Source organism: Chiloscyllium plagiosum, unplaced genomic scaffold (assembly GCF_037043375.1).
Source record: "Chiloscyllium plagiosum isolate Xiang-an unplaced genomic scaffold, Cpla_swu_hap1 HiC_scaffold_2, whole genome shotgun sequence".
NCBI classification, from domain to species: Eukaryota; Metazoa; Chordata; class Chondrichthyes; order Orectolobiformes; family Hemiscylliidae; genus Chiloscyllium; species Chiloscyllium plagiosum.
The window spans coordinates 151,749,921-151,775,659 of NW_028270140.1; the positions used below are offsets into that span (position 1 = coordinate 151,749,921).

At 45.1% G+C, this 25,739-nt stretch overlaps 1 pseudogene; it reads right to left on the reverse strand.

The window, feature by feature from the left end:
- Positions 1–20,647, reverse strand: part of LOC148152013 (uncharacterized) — a 47,925-nt pseudogene extending 27,278 nt beyond the window's left edge.
- Positions 20,648–25,739: the final 5,092 nt, after the last annotated feature.

A 25,739-nucleotide genomic window follows, 5' to 3' on the forward strand; every position in this document is an offset into this window, starting at 1 on the left:
GCTTTTCACTGGGTCACACTGAATGGGAAGAGAGTTAGTCCATCAAAGTGGTCAGGCTGTACAGTGAGGGTGGTACTCTATCACTGCATGTCTGTCCACTGTGTTGATGCTTCACACACTCGATGTTACAGTGTCTGAAATGGATGGTGATTGGTCAATTCAAGTACAGCCGGCGGCTGGGCCTAATTAGTCTTGGGAATGCTGGATGACCCTGGATCATTCCTGAACAATATACAAGGAACATAAATATTCAGAGGAAGTTAATGGCATAATCTCAGGTCGCAGTAACAAGAATCCTATCTTTTTGATTATCCTCTCACAGGTCATGGGTCTGGCTGGCTGCTCCTAGATGTCCATGAGAAGGTGGTGGAGAACTGTTGCTGGGCCAAAATCCTGAAATTCCCTCCCTAAGGGCTTTGTGGCTCTATCTACAACACACAGATTGTGGCAGTTCATGAAGGCAGTTCACCATCACCTTCTCAAGGCCAACTAAGGTCAGGTAATGAATTATGGCCCAACCAGAGATGACCATGTCTCACAAATGAATAAAAAACATGTTCAGATTTAGACACTAATCACCCTTGAATAAGTCGTCATCAGAAACAATGGTGCCTTGGCACCAGAATATAGCTGGCACTCATAGCCCAAGGTGTAGTCAACAGCTATAACACAGGGATGGCTGTCAAAACTGTCAGGAATCACAGTGACAGATAATTCCAGGCAGCTCTGGCTCAGCTTTGAGCAACTTGTCACAGGGCAGGGAGGGAGGGTATTGGAGATGAGAGGAAAATTCCTGCAGGAGGAGCTTCTCATCTGCTGTAACTTGAGGAAGTTACAAGGCTTGGAAATATTGCAAAAGTTGAGAATGATCTTATGCCCACCCATTGAAAATTCAGCTGCTTGGGGAGCAAGGGAGAAAATAATAGGACTGACAAAAACTTGAATTTTATCCTCAGCACTCACTGCAAGTGATAACATTTCAATCTTTTCCTCCATAAAACCTTCATTATAGCTGAAAGTGTCCTCTGATAAAAATGAGGAACAATTTAGTGGGTGAATTGCAGGTTAATTTGGTGAAGGCAGATTGCAGGTGATTCTGGAGCTGGAGATTTATAAATAGCTGAACATTGACACTTTCTGCTTATAGAAACAATTATTCGGTCAGTTCCCTCTTGGTAAATTGACATCACTTTCCCACACAGTGTTTGAGCAGCTTCTTAAAAGGAAAAATCACATTAGCAGCTTATCAGCAGGGGGCCTCATTCTGTCTGTGAGCAAGAGGTATTCAATGTAATTCTGAACCAGAGCATTTCTACAACTACGACAATGGACCCCACCATCAGAGATATGTTTCCCTCCCCACCCCTATCCACATTCCGTAAAGATAGTTCCCTCTGCAGCTACCTGGTCAGGTCTATATCCCCCATTCTCTTCCCCCACCCCCCCGGTACCTTCCCCAGCCACCACAGGAATTGCAAAATCTACCCCCACACCTCTCCCCCCTCCCCTCCGTCCAAGGCCACAAAGGAACCTTCCATACTTGCATACCCATTAAAGTTTCACCTGCACTTCCAAACATGTCATTTACTGTATCCATTGCTCCCAATGTGGTCTCCTCTACATGAGGGAGACAGGACGCCTACTCGCAGAGCACTTCAGAGAACATCTCTGGAATAACTGCACCAATCAACCCCACTGCCCCATGGCTGAACACTTTAACTCCCTCTCCCACTCTGCCGAGGGTGTGCAGGTCCTGGGCGTCCTCCATTGCCACTCCCTTACCACCTGATGCCTGGAGGAAGAATGCCCTTGGCATCGAATCAATGTAGATTTCACTAGTTTTCTAATTTCGCCTCCCCCAACCTTACCCCAGTTCCAACCTTCCAACTCAGTACCGACCTCATGATCTGTCGCATCTGTCCATCTTCCTTCCCACTTATCCACTCCACCCTCCCCTTTACCCACACCTCCATCCACCTATTGCATTCTCAGCGACCTTCCCCCAGCTCCACTCCCCCTCCCATTTATCTCTCCACCTGATTCCTGATGGAGGGTTTTTGCCTGAGATGTCAATTTTCCTGCTCCTCAGATGCTGCCTGACCTGCTGTGCTTTTCCAGCATCACACTCTCAACTCAACCAATAATATCCCTACCTTTACAAAGATGTGGTCTGCCTGATTTGTTGTGAACACCCTAAGGGAGCTAAATTGATTAGTAAATATTTTCTTGAACTATGGACAAATTTGCTGCATTGTCTCCATATTGGAAGTGTCTCAAGCAATGTCATTTCTTATCAAGAATATATACATATCACACTTAGATACTGGGAACTCTAGAATGTTATATGATACCCGAACCCTTTACTCAGTGTCCTACATAGCCCAGTCCAAGATCAGTAAGTGACCAAGTCAGATTAGAGTGTTTTAGAATAATGAGTGGGGACTAAGGGTCAAATGTCGAACAGCAGAGACAAAGAAAGAGAGAAAAATATTAATATTGTTATAACTCCAGCTGATGACTGGACAAGTCAAATCTCAGATATTGAGCCTGGCTTGCTGGATCATCTTTAGATTTTAGTTGGTTTATTATGAAATGGTCTCTCTGTGAAAGTTAAACACACTATGCTGCACATACTCCTTTAATAGTAAAACAGAGGTTTATTTATAATAAAAAGGAAATAAAATAGAATAAACAAAACTATCTACTTCTCACAAAAATTCAAAGATTTTTAAACATACAAGTATAATCCTATTAATGTCACAACACTGTAGTAAATTCTAAAGCGATATAAAGTTTTGTCATTGTACCCAAAACTATTCACCGGTACAGTACCTGAAAATACACACTGTACCATTCACAAAACCACTATTTGTGCAATATTCAAACCAGAATACATGTCTCTATCGCTTTGGTAGATCTCAGCCATTGTGGTTTAAAACTTATGGACAATCATGCACATGGATTTTTCCTGGGACTATTTTACAGCTGAGTTTAAATGCACTCAGTTTTAAGTAACCTCTTCAGAGTTTTGTCACAATCTTTCTGGTCTGTGACTAACAGTAACCCTTCACTTTAAGGTAAAGTAGTTCACTATATCCTTTCCCTCTCAGGAACACAGCTGTATACCACTGTATTCATCCAAGGATTTCACAGGTTTGCTCAAACCCAGAGTAAAACTTACAAGCAAAAATGCTTTTCAAACTATGGATATTTCTCTTCAGCTTTAAAAAAAATCCTGAGATATCTAACAAACCTTGAGGGCCATTATCTAACTTGCTGGGCCACAAAACAGATAAACAAAAATGCATCAATTATAAAGTTAGACCTCAAAAATTGTTTTTAGAAGAAATCATCATTGCTACAGCATACTAACAAGCCAATTATTAACCTTAGATACACAGAAAATCCATATGTTACTCACTTAAAAAAACAAAAACCCAACTTAGAATGAATAATATTAAATACACCAAGCTGGGTGAGAGGGTGAACTGTCAGGAATATAGAGATATACTTCAGTGCAATTTGGACAAGTTCAGAGAGTGTGCAAATGCATTGAAGCATGATTCAAGCAGAAAATATATTCAACCAACTTGGGGGCAGCTCCTGTATGAAGGGTTACAATTCTTTGAAAACACCTATCAAAAAGAGAAAGTAAGGAAAAGGAATCAAAGAAAGGAATACCAGCAACCCATGGCCAAGAACTAATTCCATCTCCTGGAAACACATTGCTTGGAGAAGTGGCTCCGGGATTAGGCTCATCAGCCACACAATGACCCACAGAATCAGCGAGCAGTCATATGGAGTTCCCCAGATGGGAAATCTTAGATAAATATAGATGGGTAAAGGTAGTCTAGATGAGGAGTACAGTGAATATTTTTGGGATAGTTTCTTCAAAGAACACATTCTGGAGCCAAAACGAGAGCAGAATATTCAAGATGGGATTAATTAATTGACTGAATCATAGAATCCCTACGGTGTGGAAACAGGTTGTTGGCCCAACAAGTCCACACCAATCCTCTGAAGTGTAACCCATCCCTCTACCCTATTACTGTATGTTTACCCCTGACTGATGCACCTAACCTACGTATCTCTGAACACTATGGTGAAATTTAGCATGGCCAATTCACTTAACCTGCACATCTTTGGATTGTGGGAGGAAACTGGAGCATCCAGAGGAGACCCTCACAGACACAAGGAGAATGTGCAAACTCCACACAGACAAGGCTGGAATTGAACCCAGGTCCCTGTTACTGTGAGGCAGCGTCCTAACCACTGAGCCACCTTGCCATCCTAATTAGTGATCTACATAAAGACTGAAAATAAAATCTAAAAAAGAACTCCGAATACTATAATCATAAACAAAATCAAAACAATTTCTGGAAAAACTCAGCAGGTCTGACTCCAGGATATCTCTGCAGGGGTTCCTCAGGTTCATGTCCTTGGCCCAACCATCTTTAGCTGCTTCATCAATGACCTTCCCTCCATCGTGAAGTCAGAAGTGGGGATGTTTGCCAAAGATTGCACAATGTTTGGCACCATTTGTGTCTTCTCAGATACTAAAGTGCTTCATGTTCAAATGCAACAAGATCTGGATCTTGGCAAGTAACATTTATGCCAAACAAATGCCAGGCTATGACCATCACCAATAACTGACAATCTAACCAAAGTCCCTTGACATTCAATATTATCATCATTGAATCCCCCACTATCAACATCCTAAGGGTTAGGAAAAAACTCAACTGGATTCACCATTAAGCACATTGGCTGCAAGAGCAGGCCAGAGGCTATGAATATTGTAATGAATAACATCTTCTGATTCCTCAAAGCCTATTCACTCTCAAAGGCACAAGTCAGGAGTGTGATGGAATGCACTCAAGCAGCTTGACACCATCCAGGACTAAACAGCTCACTTGACTGGCACCACATCCACTCTCTGCACCACCAACATGCAGTAGCAGCAGGGTGTAATATCTATAAGGTGCACTGCAGAGGTTCACCAAAGATCATCAGACAACACCTTCCAAAACCACTACCTTGCCCATCTCGAAGTACAAGGTAAGCAGTTACAAAGGAACACCATCACCTGCAAGTTCCTGTTCAAGACACAAACCACCCTGACTTGGAAATATATCACTTGGGGCAGCACGGTGACTCAGTGATTAGTACTGCTGTCTCACAGTGCCAGGGAGCTGGGTTTGATTCCAGCCTCGGGCGACTGTGTGGAATTTGCATATTCTCCCCATGTCTGTGTGGGTTTTCTCCCACAGTCTAAAGATATGCAGGTTAGTTGAGTTAGCCATGCTAAATTGCCCAAAGTGTTCAGGGAGGTGTAGGTTGGGTGCATTAGTTAGGAGGGAATGTAGAATAATAGAGGGATGGGTTATTCTTTGGAGGGTCAATGTGGACTTGCTGGGCCACAGGGACTGTTTCCACACTGTAGGAATTCGAATTCTAATTCTCATCACTATTCCTTCACTGTTGCTGGGTCAAAATCCTGGAATTTCCTCCATTATGGCATCGTGGGTCAACCTACAGCACATGCACGTGGTTCAAGAGGCAGCTCACCACTATCTTCTCAAGGGCAACTAGAGACAGGCAACAAATGATGGTCAGCCATTGATACCCACATCTCACAAATGAAGTTTAAAAATTCAGTTGGTCTATTGTTGATTTTGCTGATGCAGACTTCATGACTGCTACCACAGACCACTTGAAGTTGGCATCCGAGATGACTCATAACAATCCGTCCATCTATTGGTCCCACAAAATTGATGTGAATCTGCTGCCAAGATGATTTCGACCATTCCCATATGTGAAGGAGAGACAACTGCAGCACCATCCTTATTAATGCATAGGATTCACATGACCTTGCTTTTCCCTCAATCTGGGAGTTCATTTTCAGCCACCAAAAGTGGCTTCTGGCTTTCTCTCTCATTTGTGCCACATTGAGGTGCCCTTGGTGCACCTTTCCTCATAGAGGGATAACAACTCTCATTCCCCCATATTAAATACCCATCTCATACAGAAAGCTTCAACCTCCTGGACAGGTAAGGGCTTAATTCTGCACAGTTACCATGATAGTCCTCCCACTCAGGACCATGTCCAACACTCAGCTTAAAACTGGGTCACTGAGCAGTGTTCTGCACCTGATTCACTGACACTGGCACCTTACCATCCTGGAAAAGGTACATAATTTTCAGGTTCTAGTCAGGAACATCTTTAATTCTATTAGTAGCCTTGCCAAAGCATTTGCGTTGCCCTACTTCTCCGTCAGTTGGTATCTTATCTCATAAGAGTGGGTTGACACAGTAAGTGCCTATCTCTGCAACTGTGCAGTCACCATTGATCAAATCCCAGTGCACAGCCGGAATATGGAGACTAAAGGTCTGTTCTTGGTCAGAAATATGACCTGGCTGCCATACCGGAAACGGGTAAACATTTTTATGCCAAATACAATGTTTAGTCCTTATTTTTCAGCTTGAGCATGATCCTCCACTGTCTTTGCTAATGACCTTGATGCAAATGCAATGGGCCTTTCCTCTCTATTCAGTAAAATGAGCAACAATATAGTACCAAACCCAAAAAGCAATGTGTTAGACATTAACTGTAGTGGTAACTTCAGGTCAAAATGTATTAAAACTTTAGACCTGTTTAAGGCTTGCTTCACCTTCCAGTGAACCACCTCACATTCTTGAATCCATTTCCATGGCTGACCTTTCCCAACATCTGATGCAGGGCATTAACACATTCAGACATGACCTTGCCACAGGAAACACACTATGGATTTTATAAGACACTCAAACTGATGACAACCATCATGGAGCCTCTTCGACTACAGAATGTGTCTCAACTGAGATTATTGACAATTTCCAAGAATAAGCTCACTTGACACATTCTCTGGGGGAGGGGCTGAGAATCTCCATCATTTTGGATGACTTTTCTACTCCCTTGCCATCAATTACATGGCCCTGGTACTCTACAATGTCTTTTTTTAAAAAAAGACACATTTAAGGCCATACTCGTACAATCTTTTTAGGGATGCCTTTCTATTTATCAAATGCTTTTCTTCGAAGGATTCAGTAATCAAACTGTCACCCAGATAACACTGGACTTCTGGCACCCAATTTAAATACTTGATCCATTATGCTTTGATCCATTGTCCTCTGGAACTGAGCTAGTGCTGACCTGATGCAAAAAGGAAGTCACTTGTCGTGGAGCAGTCTCCTGGGTGTCACTATTGTCACTTCTTCGTGACCCCTTCTATAAGTAGGATTGTGACAGATATATTTCTGAAAATGTCTTTCCCTCATCCTGTCCACTGAATAGGTCCTCAGTGAGGGCTGGCTTGATTGGTACCTTAAAGTCACCATAAATCTTCACTGCACAAATATGTTTTAAGATTGGAATGATGGGAGTTGCTCATTCACTGGAAGTTACAGATTCCTAGATTCATGAGCCATTCCAGTCCCACCTCCACTTCAGGCTGCATGGCGTACAGTACCAGACATGCTTTCAGGCTCTGAGGACAAGCCTCTGGCTTCAGTTGTAATTTAATTTCAACACCTTTCATGTCCCCCAATACCTTTGCTCTTGTCCAGGACCTCTTACAAACTCATGTTTGAGGCAGTCAACCTATTAATCACATCAACTTTAATAACCTGGAACAGCCAAATATTGCTGGGTATTCACCTTTTACAATGTACAGTGGCAATTCTATGTACTGACCCCTTACCTGTACGTTCAGTGGCACCACTTGTTCTATATATGTCCATAGTGCAATTATTCCCAGCTTCAATGGCAGTTCCTTTGACTTTTCCTAGTATATTAATTTGGCAGTCATGGCTGTTCCCATATCCATTTCCAACTTTACAGTCTTCCCCTCCAATTTGGGAAGAACCCAGGAATGATCAGTTTCACCCCAACAGGATGTTTAACCAAAGCTGTGCTGACTCTGGGCCTTCTGCTTCTCCCGCAGACTTGGCTAACTCCCGATCTATTCCTGGCTGGTGGCATGTACCTAATGCCTTGTACTCTGCATTGTCTCCTTCAGCCACCCATTCTCTTGCTTGAATTGCAGAGTACAATTTCTGGCAGGATGAGCCAGTCCTTACACCTGCAGCACTGGATTTCTCATGTCCAACACATTGACCCCTCGTGGCCACTCTTGCCATATCAGCAGCTGCACAGTTGGTACTGCACTCTGCAGGGTTTCTGCTATTCGAGACAATCAAATGTCATCAGTCACCGGTGTTGCTTCACTGACAGCCAACTCCACTGAGATAGCAATTTTGAAAGTGTCCTTGAAAATTCAGGGCTCTCCTTGTTACAAGCTTCTGTTGGATGGCTTCATGTTGGAGGCCACAAGCCAAACAATAATCGCAAGGCTCTTGGGGGAAGCCTCCAAATTTGCAATTTTTATGCTAACTTCTTTAAGGTAACCACAAATTGGGCAATGGATGCAGCTTCGTCCTGGAGTTATTTACACAATTTGTAAAATTCTGTGATCTTCAGTGTCTTTGGTGTGAAATAATTTCCCAACACATTGTTCTTGAAATGTCTTCACTGTGGGTTTGTCTGGTTGAATAATACTCCTTGGAATTGAAGACCTTGCTTCTGATGAAACTTAGAAAAACCAGTACCATAATGTTCTCGGCCATTTTGTTTGTCTTTAAGGATGAATTCTGTGTATAATGTCTAAATTTCTGACTCTTCATCAACAATCCCATCACTTCAAATTGGCTGTCATTCTGTTTTCCCACTTGCAGGAATTGTTCGAGTGTGAAAGCTGTCCACAGCCGGAGTTCCCTCTGTGAATGATCTCTGTGCCAGCTGTTCTCTTACAGACATGTTAGTCTACCATTCTGCCCTGGCATCATCCACAACTCGGGTCTCCTCACGACTGCTCTCTGTGACAATTTCGGGAGCTCCCAGGTACGTAGTCTCTGCTTCAACTGTCTCCCCGAGACCCCTCACAACCACTGCCCTTGGCTCACTCCTCCGGTGCATACCATTCTTCAGGCCCAAGTCGCCTCATGACCACTTCCCTTGATATTACCTCCTTAAACCCACACAAAGTTACAAACTCCAGACAATGTTCCCTCTGGAGAAACAGCGTTTGCAGACAGATTATGGGTCAGACCCACACTTGCTGTCACTTGTAACGTTTGTAATTCTCTGTGAATCAGGAATTTTACACAAGAGAGGCCCAGGCAAAGTCATGAATGGGAACACTTCTAGTTTGAGCCTGAGGCTCCTTACCTTGTGAGTCACCCGACCAACTCTTACAGGAGCAGCACATCAAATGCATACATAACAGTTAATGAGCCTTCAACTAAGGGAAACATGTGCTTCCTATCCACCACTGTCCAGTCTCTCATAATCTTATCCATCTATATCAGGTCACTCTCAGCCTTCTCTGCTCCAAAGAAAACAAGCCAAGTTTATTCAGCCTCTCTTCATTGTTAAAATGCTCCATCTCCAGGCGACATCCTGGTGAATCTCCTCTGCACCCTCTCCAGTCTTTTTCTTTCAAACTCAGAAACATGTTGTTTTATTAAAACTCATTCTCCATAAAGCTACCTCTGTTGTTCCTGAAGTTGATGAAGTTTATGAAGCAGATGGGCAGGACAAGACAAGAAGCATTGGAATGACCAGCAGATATACAGTGGTGGACTCAGTCCTCTTCAAAGTTTGAGAGAAGATTTGTAGCTCGGGTGCTCATTGTTGTGGTTCTGTTTGCCGAGTCCTCTTCACTAAAACAGCAAGAACAGACTTGGTCAGGAATACCTCCATGTTGCTGCAGCGAAACTTGTAGCAGAGTTAGAGAGCATAAGGTTAAATGTACAAACACAATGTTCTGTAATGGAGCAATCCAGTTCATCACTCTTCTCTGCTATTTCCTACAGATCTGTAATTTGCTCACCTTCAAATACTTACCCAATTATCTGCTGAAAGATTCCCCTATTGAATCTATTTCCACCGTCCTGTTAAGCAGTGCATTGCAGATCAGAACAACTCCTGAAGGAGGCAGTTGCTTAATGCAATGACAGAATATAAAGTTAGATGGATACTTTAAATTATTCCACAGGGTAATTCCTGGATCTGGTGCTGACTCACCAACACAGTGTACCCTGGTTATTGAACACTGATGTACCACCCACTCCTGTTCTGTGCCCTACTTGTAGACCAAGCCAAGTAAGGATGGCTGATTTCATTTCCTAAGGTGCATGATTGAGTCATATGGGCTTTTCCAACTCTCAACAATGGTCACTTGCAGCCATTAAGGTAGTTTTTTTATTTAAATTCCAGATATTTAAAGATTTCATTCAGATTTGAACCCATGTCCCATACTTAGGTATCTGGATTAATCACCCAGTGACAAGAGCAGTATACACCATTTCCTATGTGCGAATGTATGGCTAGGGTAGGTCCCACACAGTTGTGATACCTCACACAATCAGATGGTCACTGGGGAATGTACTTGCATTGGTTGAACTATTCTTGATGAAGGTGTGAACACTTTCATTGGTACCAAGAGGAACACATTAGACTGTTTCACTTTCCTGCTCAAGGAGATGATCTCAATGTCAATATAACTTTGGGTCATTTGGAGATTGAACGGAATGTTCTATGCATGTCAATGTCTTTCAAAACTGACATCAGAATGCACCTACTGGATCCAGCAGATTAAATTACATTAAATATTTCAAAAATCGAATCACAAATACAAAAGTGAAATACTGCAGATTCTGAAATGGGAAATGAAAATCACAGTGCAGCAAATATTCAGCGGGCCAGTCAACACCTGTGGAGAGAAATAGGGTTAATGTTTTAGTTCGGCGAACTTTCACCAGAAAATTAAATCATGAAAAGTTCATGAATCTGTTACACTATCACTGCACACTCTCGACAAGCTGATTAATGTTTGAATGGTTTCTTACCATGTACCTGCAGCTGTGTCTCTTTCTGGATCAGATATTGAGAACCAGGTTCTGACCTGTATTCCACCAGACACAGGTAAATGCGATTGTCCCTCACACTCAGCTGGTTTATCCTGGTCGAGGCGTTTCCCTCCTGTGGGTTCCCGATGAGCTCGTACCAATTTCTACCGTGTACAGTTGTCCAAGTTCTGTGATTGGGCTGTAAATGTAACGATGTGTTGGTAGGGCTCCTTCCTCATCCAGGTAACAGTGGTCGAAGTAGGGTAGGACCTGGTCCCGAAGATACAGGGTAAAGTAACTGAATCTCCCTCTGTCCCACTCAGCACTGAGACATTTCCTTGAGCAGCTGAGGAAAGGACAAACATCAGAATGGATGAGGTCACTGTGCAGAAGTTCTTATTTCAATTTGTTGCATTTCTTTCAACTTCACAACAAAATGGCTTATTAAATACACTACTCATGCCTCAGATCTGTCCCAGACATTCTCTTACAAATGATCAAAATGTCTCCATATGTCTTGATTTGAGAACCTTGATCACAAGATGCTTACAGATCAGGAAATCCATTGAATGCTCCTGAAACCATTCATGTAGTAGCCTCTGTCCATCGCTCAAAGTTAATAATCTTTAAATACAGTCGAGGATTTTCCAGCCTTTCACCATCCAACAATAACATTCCAAGTATTTACCACACTCTGTATGAAGCAGAAACCCCTGATATCATTCCTAACATAACCATTCACTAGTTCCAAACTATGAACTTTGAAATGAGCATAGGTTAATTTAAACTCATTCTCGTCTAATTATTATTACTGATGAAGGGCCTATGCCCAAAATGTCGATTCCCCTGCACTTTGGCTGTTTCATGATGTGTTTTTCCAGCAACACATTCAACTCAGATCTCCAGCATCTGCATTCCTAACTTTCTCCTAATTACTTTGCTCCAGTTATGATATTTTGTGGTCAGGCGGAGGGGGAATATCAGCCATATGGCTCTTCACTGCATGAACTTTAAAGATGAGTTGAGACAATAAATGTCTCCTAATTCCCCACTTTAAATAGGGAACCCCTTACTTACAGTCCACTTAAACGTTTGCTGACAGAATACACCTTGTCAAGCCCCTTCAGAATCTTAGTTTCATTAATTTCTCCTCTAATTTTGTTTCTATTCTACCATAGGTGTCACTGGCTCAGATTATGTGCATTTCTTATCCACTGATTGCCCAGGAGACTGCTGCAGCCCTGAGGTGTAGGAGTTACCCACAGTAATTTTAGGGATGGGTTCCAGGATTTTAACCCAGCAACACTGAAGGAATGGCAATATGGTAAGAATGGAACCAGACTACTCCACATTAACAGAGGCACCAAAAACAAGAGCAGTCAAGATGGTACAACTACAGCATTTAAAAGGCATTTGAATGAGTATATGAATAGGAAAGTTTGAGGGGGATATGGGCCAAATGCTGTCAGATTAATTTTGGATATCTAGTCAATTTGGGTGAATTAGACGGAGGGGTCTGTTTCTGTGCTGTACATCTCTAGGACTCTATGGCAGTAGAGTAAGCATCTCAGCGTTTGCACTCCTGAGCCCAGGGCTCGTCTGCTCTGCCCACTTAATCTTTTTTTAAAGCTTACCTTCTGTGAACAGCTCAGACAGCATCACCAGTGGCTAGTTTGTGTGCCCTGTGGCAGTGACAGAGATAGCAGGGGAGACAGTTTGGGCCCAGTGCCTGGTGCAGGACCTGGCAGCTTCAGCAGCAGTTGTATTGCCAAGATCAGTCCAGCACGGTCCCATGGCAGTGGTTCCATTGGTGGAGGCAGGATGTTGCCAAAGTATGGTGACTCTGTTCCAGCGGTGGTATGAAGGGACTCGAGGTTGGTCAACAGCTTTGTATTGGTCATGGTCTCAGCACCGAGGTGGAAGAGTTCGGATCCAGGCTGTTGGCTAAGGCACTTAATAAGGAGGAGTATAATGTTGAATTTTAAACTTTATTTATTTATTAAATTTATTTCTAACTTCATATTTTATATCTTGCTTTATATCTTGATTATTTTCTGTGTTTTAAAGATGGAACTGCAGAAATGACAGGTTTGGTGCCTGAAAGATTTTTGAACTCTCCATTTTTCCAGGAGATGCCGAGATATCTGAAGAGCAGGACTCAGAGCCCTCCCTGCAGAATCTTTTCCATTTTCCCAGCACTTTCTACTCTATTACTGAGCTAGCCTTCAGCAACCTGGCTCATTCATCAGTCGTAACAGAGGGATGGAGTATACATGAAGATACAGCAGGAAGCCACACAGAAATAAAGAAGGAGAAATGAAGTATAAAAGTAAATTCATTATCGTCCCAGAGAACCGCAGTCTCATTAGAGAGAGGTGACTGGTGGCGATTTAGCCTGAGGGTCACTATGCCTCAGACAAGACGCAAGGTTGAGAAGATGGGACCTTCATGGCCAGTCCAGAATCTCGAAGGTTGCAATAGGCCTTCCACTGCCGCAGCTCCACCAGTTCCCGGGGATGAGCCAAAGCCCTGCACATGCCAAAGTGTGAACAATGTAAATGCTATGCTCACTGGGTCATCAGGTGGTGGAGATGAGGAAAGTGGGTTCCTCACCCCTAGGTTTTCCCAGCTGCCTTGGCCCTAGGGAAGGACTTTTTCCCCAAGGAGCCAAGGCATCCCTATGTCAGGAGAGGAGCAGGGCACCAAGTCACAACTGCCTAATGGCCCAGGTCCAGAATAGACCCATTGGGGTGCTTCAAGGAGGTTCTTGTCAGTGAGCCTGAGGGTGGGAGTCAACTGGTGGCACTGGGAGCAGCCCCCACTTTCATGGTGGGGGAGGGACCAGCAGTCGAGGACTACTGACGGGAGGAAGACTATGGCTTAGTGATGTACGCAGGGGATGACGTGGTGTCCATATCCAGCAAGGTTTTGGATTCTTTGGTGCCCCCTCACCGAGCTCCCCCTCATTTCCATTGAGGGACTCCAGGACTTTATCAAGGCTACTACTGGTCTTCATGATGCAGTCAGGCTGGCTCTGGACATTATACAAAATTTTTCACTGTATTTGTAACAAATACATGCACAAGTACATGTAACAATAAGTAAAAAAAACCAACCAAACTCAGCCCTGCCAACAGTCCTTCTTACTAACACATCTGGGAGCTTGTGCAAAATGTTGAAGAGTTGTCTCACAGACTGGTCAACTAATAGCTTCACATGGTCAAATTCACAGAACCACAACTTACAACATCCAAAACTAAGGTTTGTTCAATGTATCACTTCAGTTGCATGACACTAATCTTTTGTTATAAACCTGTGGAAGGAGCAGCCCTCCGAAAGCTAGTGCTTTCAAATAAAACTGTTGGACTATAACCTGGTGTTGTGTGATGCTTAACAATGTCCACTCCAGTCAAACACCCACTATTCCACATCATCAATATCCAAAACACCACCTTCACATTCCTGGATAAGCCCTATCCCATTAGCAGGACAGACCCAGAAGAGCTGGAGGCACAGTGGCATACTGTCAGGAGGGATTTGCCCCAGGATTCCCCAACATGAAGTCCCCAACTTAAAAGATAAAATTGTCAGCCCATTCACCCACAGTCTGTAACCTCATGATCCACATGCCGAACCCCCACTCCACGATTCCCATCAGACTGGGAGAGCAAAGAAGAGACATGTGAGTATGCTGTGAGCAACACCAGGCAAACTGAAAATGTGAGGTCAACACACAAACTACAACCACCATTTCTCCTTGCTTATCAAACAGCAGAAACAGCACACAACAGAGTCATTCCATAACCAATGGATCAGATGGCTCTGCAGTTCTGCGAGAGACAGTCCTGAATGATGGTGGACAATTAAACAACTCACTGAAGCAAAGGGGACTAAACGTATCTCCCCACCTTCAATGATGGAAGAGTCCAGCAAATCAACGCAAAAGATAGGGCTGAAGCATTCACAACAATCTTCATCTAGAAGGGCCGAGTGGAGGATACACCGTGGTCTCCTCCAGAGGCTCTCAGTCACGCAGATTCCAGTCTTCAGCCAATTCCATTCACTGCACGTTATCTCAAGGCACTGGAAATCTGAAGGATGTGGGCCCTGACAACATTCTGGTAATTGTACTGAAAGTTGTGTACTACAGAAATTTCTGCACCAAGCTGTTCCAATGCAGCTAAACACTAGTATCAACCTTGCAATGTGGAATATGGATCAACTATGTCAATAGACAATAGGTGCAGGAGTAGGCCATTCAGCCCTTCGAGTCTGCACTGCCATTCAATATGATCATGGCTGATCATGCCTAATCAGTATCCTGTTCCTGCCTTATCTCCATAACCCTTAATTCCACTTTCTTTGAGAGCTCTATCCAACTCTTTCTTAAATGAATCCAGAGACTGGGCCTCCACTGCCCTCTGGGGCAGAGCATTCCACACACCCACCACTCTCTGGGTGAAGACGTTTCTCCTCATCTCTATTCTAAATGGTCTATCCTGTATTTTTCAGCTGTGTCCTCTGGTTTGGCACTCACCCATCAGCAGAAACATGTTTCCTGCTGCCAGAGTGTCCAATCCTTTCATAATCTTATATGTCTCAATCAGATCCCCTCTCAGTCTTCTAAACTCAAGGGTATACAAGCCCAGTAGCTTCAGTCTTTCAGTGTAAGGTAATCATTCATTCCAGGAAGTGACCTCATGAACCTACGCTGCACTCCCTCGATAGCCAGAATGTCTTTCCTCAAATTTGGAGACCAGAACTGCACAGTACTCCAGGTGTGGTCTCACCAGGGCCCTGTACAGCTGCAGAAGTACCTCTTTGCTTCTATACTCTTGTCATGAAGGCCAGCATGCTATTAGCCTTCTTCACTACCTGCTGTACCTGCATGCTTGCCTTCATTGACTGCTGTACAAGAACACCCAGATCTCTCTGTACTGCCCCTTTACCTAAATTGATTCCTTTGAGGTAGTAGTCTGCCTTCCTGTTCTTGCTACCAAAGTGGATAACCATACATTTATCCACATTAAACTGCCCACTCACCTAACTTGTCCAGGTCACCCTGTAATCTCCTAACACCCTCATCACATTTCACTCTGCCACCCAGCTTTGTATCATCAGCAAATTTGCTAATGTTATTGCTGATACCATCTTCTATATCATTAACATATATTGTAAAAAGCTGTGGTCCCAGCACTGATCCCTGCGGTACCCCACTGGTCACTGCCTGCCATTCCGAAATTGAGCCATTTATCACTAGCCTTTGGTTGGCTGATTGGATTGAAAATTGTTTCCTATCTCGTACTTTGCCCCCAAAACCATGCGCCCTAATTTTACTCACTCACCTCCTGTGTGGAACTTTATCAAAAGCTTTCTGAAAGTCCAGGTACACTACATCTACTGGATCTCCCTTGTCCATCTTCAGAGTTACATCCTCAAAAAAATCAAGATGATTAGTCAAGCGTGATTTCCCCTTCATAAATCCATGCTGACTCTGTCATATCCTGTTACTACTATCCAGATGTGCCATACTTTCATCCTTTATAATAGACTCCAGCATTTTTCCCACCACTGAGGTCAGACTAACTGGTCTATAATTTCTTGCTTTCTCTCTCCCACCTTTCTTAAAAAGTGGGATAACATTAGCCACCCTCCAATCCGCAGGAACTGACCCCGAATCTATCGGACTCTAGAAAATAATCACCAATGCATCCACAATTTCCCGAGCCACCTCCTTCAGTACCCTGGGATGCAGACCATCAGGCCCTGGGGACTTATCAACCTTCAGACCTAACAGTCTCTCCAACACCAATTCCTGGCAAATATAAATTCCCTTCAGTTCAGGTCCTTCAGCCACTGTTACCGCTGGGAGATTGCTTGTGTCTTCCCCAGTGAACACAGATCTGAAGTACCCATTTAATTCCTCTGCCATTTCTTTGTTCCTAGTAATATATTTCTGTCTTCAAGGGCCCAATTTTAGTCCTAACCATTTTTTTGCCTTGCACATACCTAAAAAAGCTTTTACTATCCTCCTTTATATTATTGGCCAGTTTACCTTCGTACCTCATTTTGCCTCTGCGTATTTCTTTCTTAGTAATCCTCTGTTGCTCTTTAAAAGCTTCCCAGTCCTCAGTTTTCCCACTTATCTTAGCTATGTTATACTTTTTCTCTTTTAACTTTATATGTTTCTTTACTTCCCTCGTCAGCCACAGCCGCCCATGCCTCCTCCTGGAATCTTTCTTCCTTTTAGGAATGAACTGGTCCTGCAACTTCTGCATTATACACAGAAATATCCGCCATTGTTCCTTCACGGTCATCCCTGCTAAGGTATTGCACCATTGAACTTTGGCCAGCTCCTCCCTCATAGCTCCATAGTTCCCTTTATTCAACAGAAATACTGTCACTTCCGACTGTACCCTCTCCCTCTCAAATTTCAGATTGAAGCTTATTGTATTATGGTCACTACTTCCCAATGGCTCCTTCACTTCGAGGTCTCTGACCAATTCTGGTTCATTACACAATACCAGATCCAGAATTGCCTTCTCCCTGGTCGGCTCCAGCACCAGCTGCTCTAAGAATCCATCTCGGAGGCACTCCACAAAGTATCTTTCTTGAGGTCCAATATCATTCTGATTCTCCCAGTCTACCTGCATGTTAAAATCCCCCATAACAACTGTAGTAACATCCTTACGACAGGCCAATTTCAGCTCCTGATTCAATTTACATCCGACATCCAGACTACTGTTTGGGGGCCTGTAGATGACTCCCAAGAGGGTGTTTTTACCCTTAGTATTTCGCAGCTCTATCCACACTGACTCTACATCCCCTGACTCTAGGTCCCCCCGCGCAAGGGACTGAATATCTTCCCTTACCAACAAGGCCACCCCACCCCCTCTGCCCGTCAGTCTGTCCTTATGATAGCACGTGTAGCCTTGAATATTCATTTCCCATGTCCTGCCCACTTGAAGCCACGTCTCAGTTATCCCCACAATATCGTATCTGCCAATTTCCAAAAGAGCCTCAAGCTCATCCATCTTATGTCTAATGCTTCGTGCATTCATGTATAGTATTTTTAATTTGTTACTGCTCTCACCCTTCCCATCAACCCCTATTTCACTCAACCTTACAGCATGATCCCTTTCCGAGTTTTTTGCCTCATTGATACAGTGGTCTTTCTTGACTTCTCGTTCTAACTTTCCCTTCAATTTCTTTTTTAAACATCCGGTTTGTCCCCTCCCCCCCGCTACTTAGTTTAAATGTAGCGGTGTTGCAGTACAAAACCTGCCTGCCAGAATGCTGGTCCCTAACCTATTAAGGTGCAAACCGTCTCTCTTGTAGAATTCATGCTTACCACAAAATATACCCCAGTGATCCAAGAATTTAAATCCTTGCTTCCTGCACCAGTTCCCCAACCACACGTTCAAGTCCATTATCTCCCTGTTTCTGACCATACCAGCCCGAGGAACTGGAAGCAAACCGGAGATAACCACCTTGGACATCCTGCTTTTCAGCCTTCTTCCGAGTTCTCCGAAGTCCTGCTGTCGTATGCTCCTCCTCTTCTTCCCGACATCATTTGTGTCAACATGTACCACCACCTCTGGCTCTTCACCCTCGTCCTTGAGGATTTCCTGCACTCTGTCCGCGATGACTTTCACCCTGGCACCAGGAAGGCAACACACCATCCTTAAGTCCCGCCTGCTGCCACAAAAACCCCGGTCAGTTCCTCTCACGATGGAGTCCCCTATTACCACAGCTCTGTGCAATGTCCGACTCTTCCGCTCTGCCTCCGCGCCAACTTTTGATTGACAGACCTGGCCGCCTTGCAAACTGGCAGTGTCATCAGTCTCTACTGTTTCCAAAAGCTTCAACTTGTTCCTGACAGGTACTTCTCCCGGGGTCTCTTGCACCTGTCTCCTCTCTGCCTTCCTCATCATCTGCTTTCTTCTGCTCTCTTCTGGCATGATTGGTGTAATAACCTCGCTGAAGGTCTTATCCAGAAAGGCTCATCCGAGAGAACGAGATCTAAGGTCCTCGAGTTCTTTCATCAGCGCTGCAATATGCTCGGTCAATAGTTGAATGTGCACACACTTTCCACACATATACGAGCCAGACACACCAGAGTCGTTGACCTCCCACATCAAGCACGTAGCACACTGAACCAGCTGGGCAGCCATGTCTTCACCCTCTTCAACTGTGGTGTAATCACTTCACTCAACTTCCTTGTCAAAGATTCCTGAGCTGAAGCCTCACTCTTCGATCCAAACTTCCTTAGACCCTCTTTTTGTGGCAAGTCTATGGACTCTTAATTTAGGTTAGAGGAGGAGGGAGGGAGGGAGACCCTACTTTGTAGGACCTGGGGTTTAGAACTCACCCACTCTAATAGCAATCACTTACCTTCCCGACCGACTTTGCGCTCCGCCTGAACTTCCACCCAGCTCCCGCCGCTCTCTGCTGCGAAAAGCCTAGGCACAAAAAGCAGAGGGAGTCTAACCTAGCCATTACCACCCCATCTGTTGTCTCTTGATAATCAGTGAAAAGAAAAGTGCCACCAACAATGTTATCAAGCAGCACCTGCTCAGCAATAAGCTGCTCAGCGACCCCCAGCTTAGTTTCCCCCAGCGCCACTCAGCTCCTTACCTCATTACAGATTTGATTCAAACAATCCCCCATTTTCCCCTTGGCCAATGGAGAGGAAAGGTAACAACAGTGAGGATCTCAGCCAACGAATGCTGTGGGTTCCTTCACCCAGAGATGTGCTCATCCAATGAGGGCTCAGGAGGTGCCAGGTGCTTGTCCTCAGTCGAAAAGTGTGGAGCTGGAAAAGCACAGCAGGTCAGGCAGCATCCGAGGAGTAGGAGAGTCAACATTTCCGCATAAGCCCTTCATCAGGAATATGGGAGGCAGGGAGTGTGGGATGTGTGGAAAGGGATCTCAGAAGGCAATAGGCAGATGGAGGTGGGTGAGGGAGCAGGGTAATAGGTCTTGTCCTCACCCAATGGGGAGAGAGTTGGGCCCTCAGTGGTGGGGATCTTGGACTCTCGGTGATGCTTTCTATGTTCCTTATCCCAGAACACTGACGCCAGTTTGAACATGGCAAATGAGTGAATGAGAGAGAAACTGCAGGTGATTTCGGAGACAGTGATGGAATAGTTTATAAATCCCAGCCTCATCATTCCCCCGCTTTCTCACTGCCTCCTGCCTGAGACCAACTGAAGGAGCCCAGGACAAGGAACCAATCTGAGAGCTCCCAAACCAGGTGAAGCCTGTCCCCACTGAGCTGCCAGGGCAGCCACGTCATCCGAACATTGTTCCTCACCTTGAAACTTGCCGATATTGAGCTCCACACGACACCGATAGGAACCAGCATCCTCCCGGCTCAGTCCCTCCATCATTATTGAGACATCTTTGTTGCGGAGACTCCCCACGAATCTGAATCGATTCCCACCATCCCGCTGTCTCACATTCTCACACAGCTCACCCTGGGAATGGTCTGGACCAGGATATGTACAGGTAAAGATCACACCTAGGTTTTGTTTTTTCCATATCACAGAGCTAGTAAGTGTGAGGTAAGTGTCAGGGTGGGTGAAGCTGTAGGGTAAGACAGCGGAGCCTCCTTCCTCAGCCCTCACTCCATCCGCAACTGTCATTGACCATCCATGAGCAGAATCTGCTGTGGGGAGAGAGACAGAGACAGAGACAGAGACAACACAGCATATTCACCAAACAGTGGAAAAACAAATAACATTTGAAAAGCGTGATTTATAAACTGACCTGTGACAATGTGGAATGAGCTACAGGCTGGAGTCCAACAGAGGGATTCAGGTACAAACAGAGGGTTTGTAAACATCCTGAGGTTAGTGGGTGTTTGTTGCTGTTTGTTGAAGAGAGGGTTTGGTGCCTGAGAGTTTTCTGAACTCTCCATTGTACCAGGAGACCCAGAGTTATCTGAAGAGCAGGACTCAGCCCTCCCTGCAGAACCTTTTCTATTTCCCATCACTTTCTACTCTATTGCCAAGCCAGCCTTCAGCAACCTGGCTCATTCATCAGTCGTAGCAGAGGGATGGAGTACACAGTGAAGATACAGCAGGAGGCGATACAGGAATAAAGAAGGAGAAAAGAAGTATAAAAGTAAATTCATTGTCGTCCCACAGAACCACAGTCTCAATAGAGAGAGAGGTGACTGGTGGTGATTTAACCTGAGGGTCATATGCCTCAGACAAGGCACAAGGTTGGGAAGATGGGGCCTTCATGGTCACCTCAGACAGTATGGGAATTAAACCTGCATTGTTGGCATCAGTCTATATTGCAAACCAACTGGCCAGCCAACTGAGCTAAGTGACCATGAGAAGACAATCCACATAAGTCAGAAGGCAGTGTGAACACAGTCAAGTGAGGCCTACAAGCCATTTGGGCTGGATTTACCCAGCAGTATCACACTAAGGTCTGGATAAAAAACTTCGAGGAGAAAGTGAGGTCTGCAGATGCTGGAGATCAAAGTTGAAACTTTATTGCTGGAACAGCACAGCAGGTCAGGCAGCATCCAGGAAACGTCGAATCTCCTGTTCCCTGGATGCTGCCTGACCTGCTGTGCTGTTCCAGCAATAAAGTTTCAACTGGATAAAAAACTAACAGGGAATTAATGCACAAAGTTTGCAAACTTCAGGAAACAAATAGAAGACGGATGAGGAACTCCCCAAAGTGGCTGGACCCGCACCTCTCTCTCCGGAAGCCCCTCGATTATGCAGAAAGAAAGTTTAGAGTTTATTGAGTGTATGGTGGGTTGATAGGCCAGGCAGAGGTGATAAAATATTCCTACAACACCCTTACGGATGGAGTAGGCAGCCACCTTAAACAGGTAACCCAGGTAGGGCTCTCGATCAGAGACATATGCGATGCTATTATTAAGACGGCAATACAGGGCAAGTGGGCCAACAGTAATTCTCAACGAGTTAATGTAATGGGGGGGGGGGGCAGCAAATTTGGCCCCCATTGATCATCAACAGCCCATGCCACTGGGGAAACCCAGAAGGCAAAAATGAGGACTGCAGATGCTGGAAATCAGAGTCAAGATTAGAATGGTGCTGGAAAAGCACAGCAGGGCAGGCAGCATCAGAGGAGCAGGAAAATCGAGGTTTCGGGCAGCAGCCAGAAGGACCAAGCCCCCGTCACTTGTTGTGCACAGGGTCATTTCGCTAATCAGTGCTGCCACAGAGCATCTGACTCTGCCCATCAGTCTGGTGGACCCACAGTGAACGAGTGCAACAACTGTGGGAAGCAGAGACAGTAAACAAGAAGGTTGGAGACCAGGTGGAGGAAAAGCAGGACAAGGGCCAAAACACAAGGGCGAACACTCCCCGTCAGCCAGCGCCTGCCCTAGGAGGGAATTGGGTAACCATTGCCCAGAGGTCAGCGGAGGAGTCTGGATTGATGGGCCATAACGGCCACCCAGCGCTTATGCCAAGTGGGGAACGTTATCCTGCCCTCTCCACACAACATTGTCCGGTCATTCGAGGCTGGAAAACTGAAAGGTATCACTGATTCTGGAAGGGGCAAGTGGGAAGCAGCACTCTGGTAAAACGTAGAAGTGATTAAGGACACCCAAGATAACTCAGCCGCCTGTATGGTAACACAATGGGTCCCTCCTGAATGCTAACCAAGAATAGAGAGGGGAGGACAGAGATTGGAGGATCACCTAGAAGGAACCGACATATGTAACTTCGATGTGCGCTGAAGGATATAGATGGGGAGTCACGCACTGCATGAGCAGTGGTGGATGACCTCGGCTGATATTGACAGGTGAGAGGATAGATGAGATGCATTGGACACAAGTAACAGAATTGGCAGGGCGCTCGAGCTAGCGAAAGGAAAAAGAGTGAATGAAAACGGGCGAGATCTTGCTCTTGTGTGTTTCTCATTCTGTCTCTATGGGCGGTACCTCTTGATCCAGTGGGGCCTCGTCGTTGGTAACACCAATGGAGAATTGGTGATCACACTACCTTGACCAGAGAAGCTTACTCCACGCATTTGGGTCATGGTAACATTACCGCATCTACACCACTCGCACACAACAGAATAGCGAAATAAACTATACGGCCAATATTAACACCTGCCAAAATGGGAGAAAGTGAGTGCTGGAGATCAGAGTCAAAAGGTGTGATGCTGGAAAAGCACAGCCGGTCGGGCAGCCTGCGAATGGTGCATAAGGAGGGAAGAAACTATCCAATTTACCTGTCGCAGGCTTATGCCCTGCTAACCTTTATAGGTATGGACGGAAACCCCATTACCGAGACTTTTAGAGAAGGGACCGGCACAGCCAGGACATTATCCCCGACGTCAAGGATTATTGAGAGTGTAAGGTCCTTACTCTCGCGAAGCAAAGTAACCAGCAACAATATAAAGGAATGCAGATCAGAATAGTCAATGATACTATTGTATCGTTCCAAACCCAAAATGCGGGAGAGACGAGCAGTAAACCGCAGTGGCAGACGGTTAGTACCAGTTGTCCCTTGGAACATAGAGAGTGCTCGGTTATCATTTAGCCTCCCGTTCAATACAGGAAATGCACCAAATCAGAACAGACCACTCCAGTCCTGATAGAGATCAGTACCAGATCCGAGTAGATCAACGACCGAAACCACCCATACCTGAACCAAACCATACTATAGCCCCACTTGTGATGACAAAAATAGCCGAGACACAGTAATGGCCTCGTCTGAGAAGAAACAGAAGTCCAAGTACTTTTAACATCCCCACCCCTAACCCCATCCCCAGATAAACAAGATTCATCTCTTGATCCAGGTCAACCTGTCGCTGTCCGCCCCTTGCCCAAAAGAACAAAGAATCGTTTTTAACCCGGTTAGCAGATATTCTCCAACGAAGACCCTTAGTTCAGTCAGACTGAACAATTAAATGAACCAAAAAGAGGACTTGCTGAAATAGCGGGAGCTGGGAATGCAACAGGGGTGGCGTCTGCCTAACTCCCTTGGTCTGACAGCCCTCGGTGAGCAAGTTAACTAATTACGAGAAAAAGTCCGTGACCTACTACAAGACAATCTCAAGCTTCAATAACTCTCCACAAACCTCAGTACACAGGGAGCAGGTGTCGACATCCGCACCATCGCTCTGGTCAAGCCTATAGAGCAGTCTATCAACCAGCGAATTGACCAAGTTAAGGACAACACTGGAGCGATCAGACTGGCTGAGTTATGCTCCCTGATTATGGCACAGGCCTTAGCTGATGTTCAACTGCACCTATTAGCACTTGGCAATAAATTGGTCTCCATTTGGATAACCAATCGATATTCGGCTAATCAGGCAAATACGAAAAGCACTCCAGGTTTCAGAGACATCTCATGCTTACTGGCTACAGAACAGGCTTTTAAGTCAAAAGAATATTATCGCCTTATTCTTGCACGTTCCACACAACGTGCAAGTAACTTACAGCCTCCTGAACATCCACGATGTGGACATTCCAAACGAACCTTCCCATCAACTCTCCGTGTTAGAGCTCGGTTTGTCGGTCATCGACACAATCAGACACAGGCCATTGACATTCAGCTCTGCAGCAGTCATCGAGACATCATCCTGTGACCCAAAGATGCTGTTAGCATCATCCCTGACTGTGGCCTGCATCATTATGAGAACTCTGATATTACATGGGTCAAGGGCTATGGCATGGTTATGCCCTGGACTCCATCCACGTCACTACAACAGGCCAAACTGTACAAAGGATGGAATCACCTGTAACATAGCAGGCCAGAATCTGCGCATCTGGAATCTGATAAAGCCCATCACTCTGTCCAGTGGTACCATTATTGAACCCATTCTCAGCTAAAGGAGACAAGAATATCTTGGCTGGTTCTCACCGGCGGCCTTGAGGAATGTTATCACATTGCTATAAGAAAGGATTCCCCAGCTTCCATATTTGCATATCTCATGAGAGCAATTGGCTGAATAAGCAAGCAGAAAGTCTCCGATACAGTCACATAGATGGGTTAACTCCAGGGTGAAAGAGGTCGGCACCGAGGGCAGGAGTCATTTGTGGACATTCCCATTTCAAACAGGTATGCTGTTTTGGAAAATGTAGGGGTGTGATGGATTCTCAGGGGAACGTAGCACGAACAGCCAAGTTCCTGGTATTGAGACTGGCTTTAATGCAACGAGGGGTACCGTCGGCTTCCAAGAGATCAATTGTGTTAGGGGATTCTGTAGTCGGAGGTACAGACAGATGTTTCTGTGGCCAGCAGAGAAAAAGCAGAATGGTTTGTTGTTTTCCTGGTGCCAGGATGTCTTCAAGAGGGTGCACAATGTTCTCATGGGGGACAGGGGCCAGCAGGAGGTCATTGGCCACATTGGAACCAACGACATTGGAAAGGAAAAGGTTGAGACTCTGGAGGGAGACTACAGAGAGTTAGGCAGAAATTTAAAGAGGAGGTCCTCAAGGATAGTAATATCGGGATTACTTCCAGTGCTACGAGCTAGAAAGGGCAGGAATAGGAGGATAGAGCAGATGAATGCATGGCTGAGGAGCTGGTGTATGGGAGAAGGATTCACATTTTGGATCATTGGAATCTCTTTTGGGGTAGAAGTGACCTGTACAAGAAGGACGGATTGCACCTAAATTGGAAGGGGACTAATATACTGGCAGGGAAATTTGCTAGAACTGCTTGGGAAGATTTAAACTAGTAAGGTGGGGGAGGGGGGGGCGGGTGGAACCCAGGGAGATAGTGAGGAAAGAGATCGGTCTGAGACGGGTACAGCTGAGAACAGAAGTGAGTCAAACAGTCAGGGCAGGCAGGG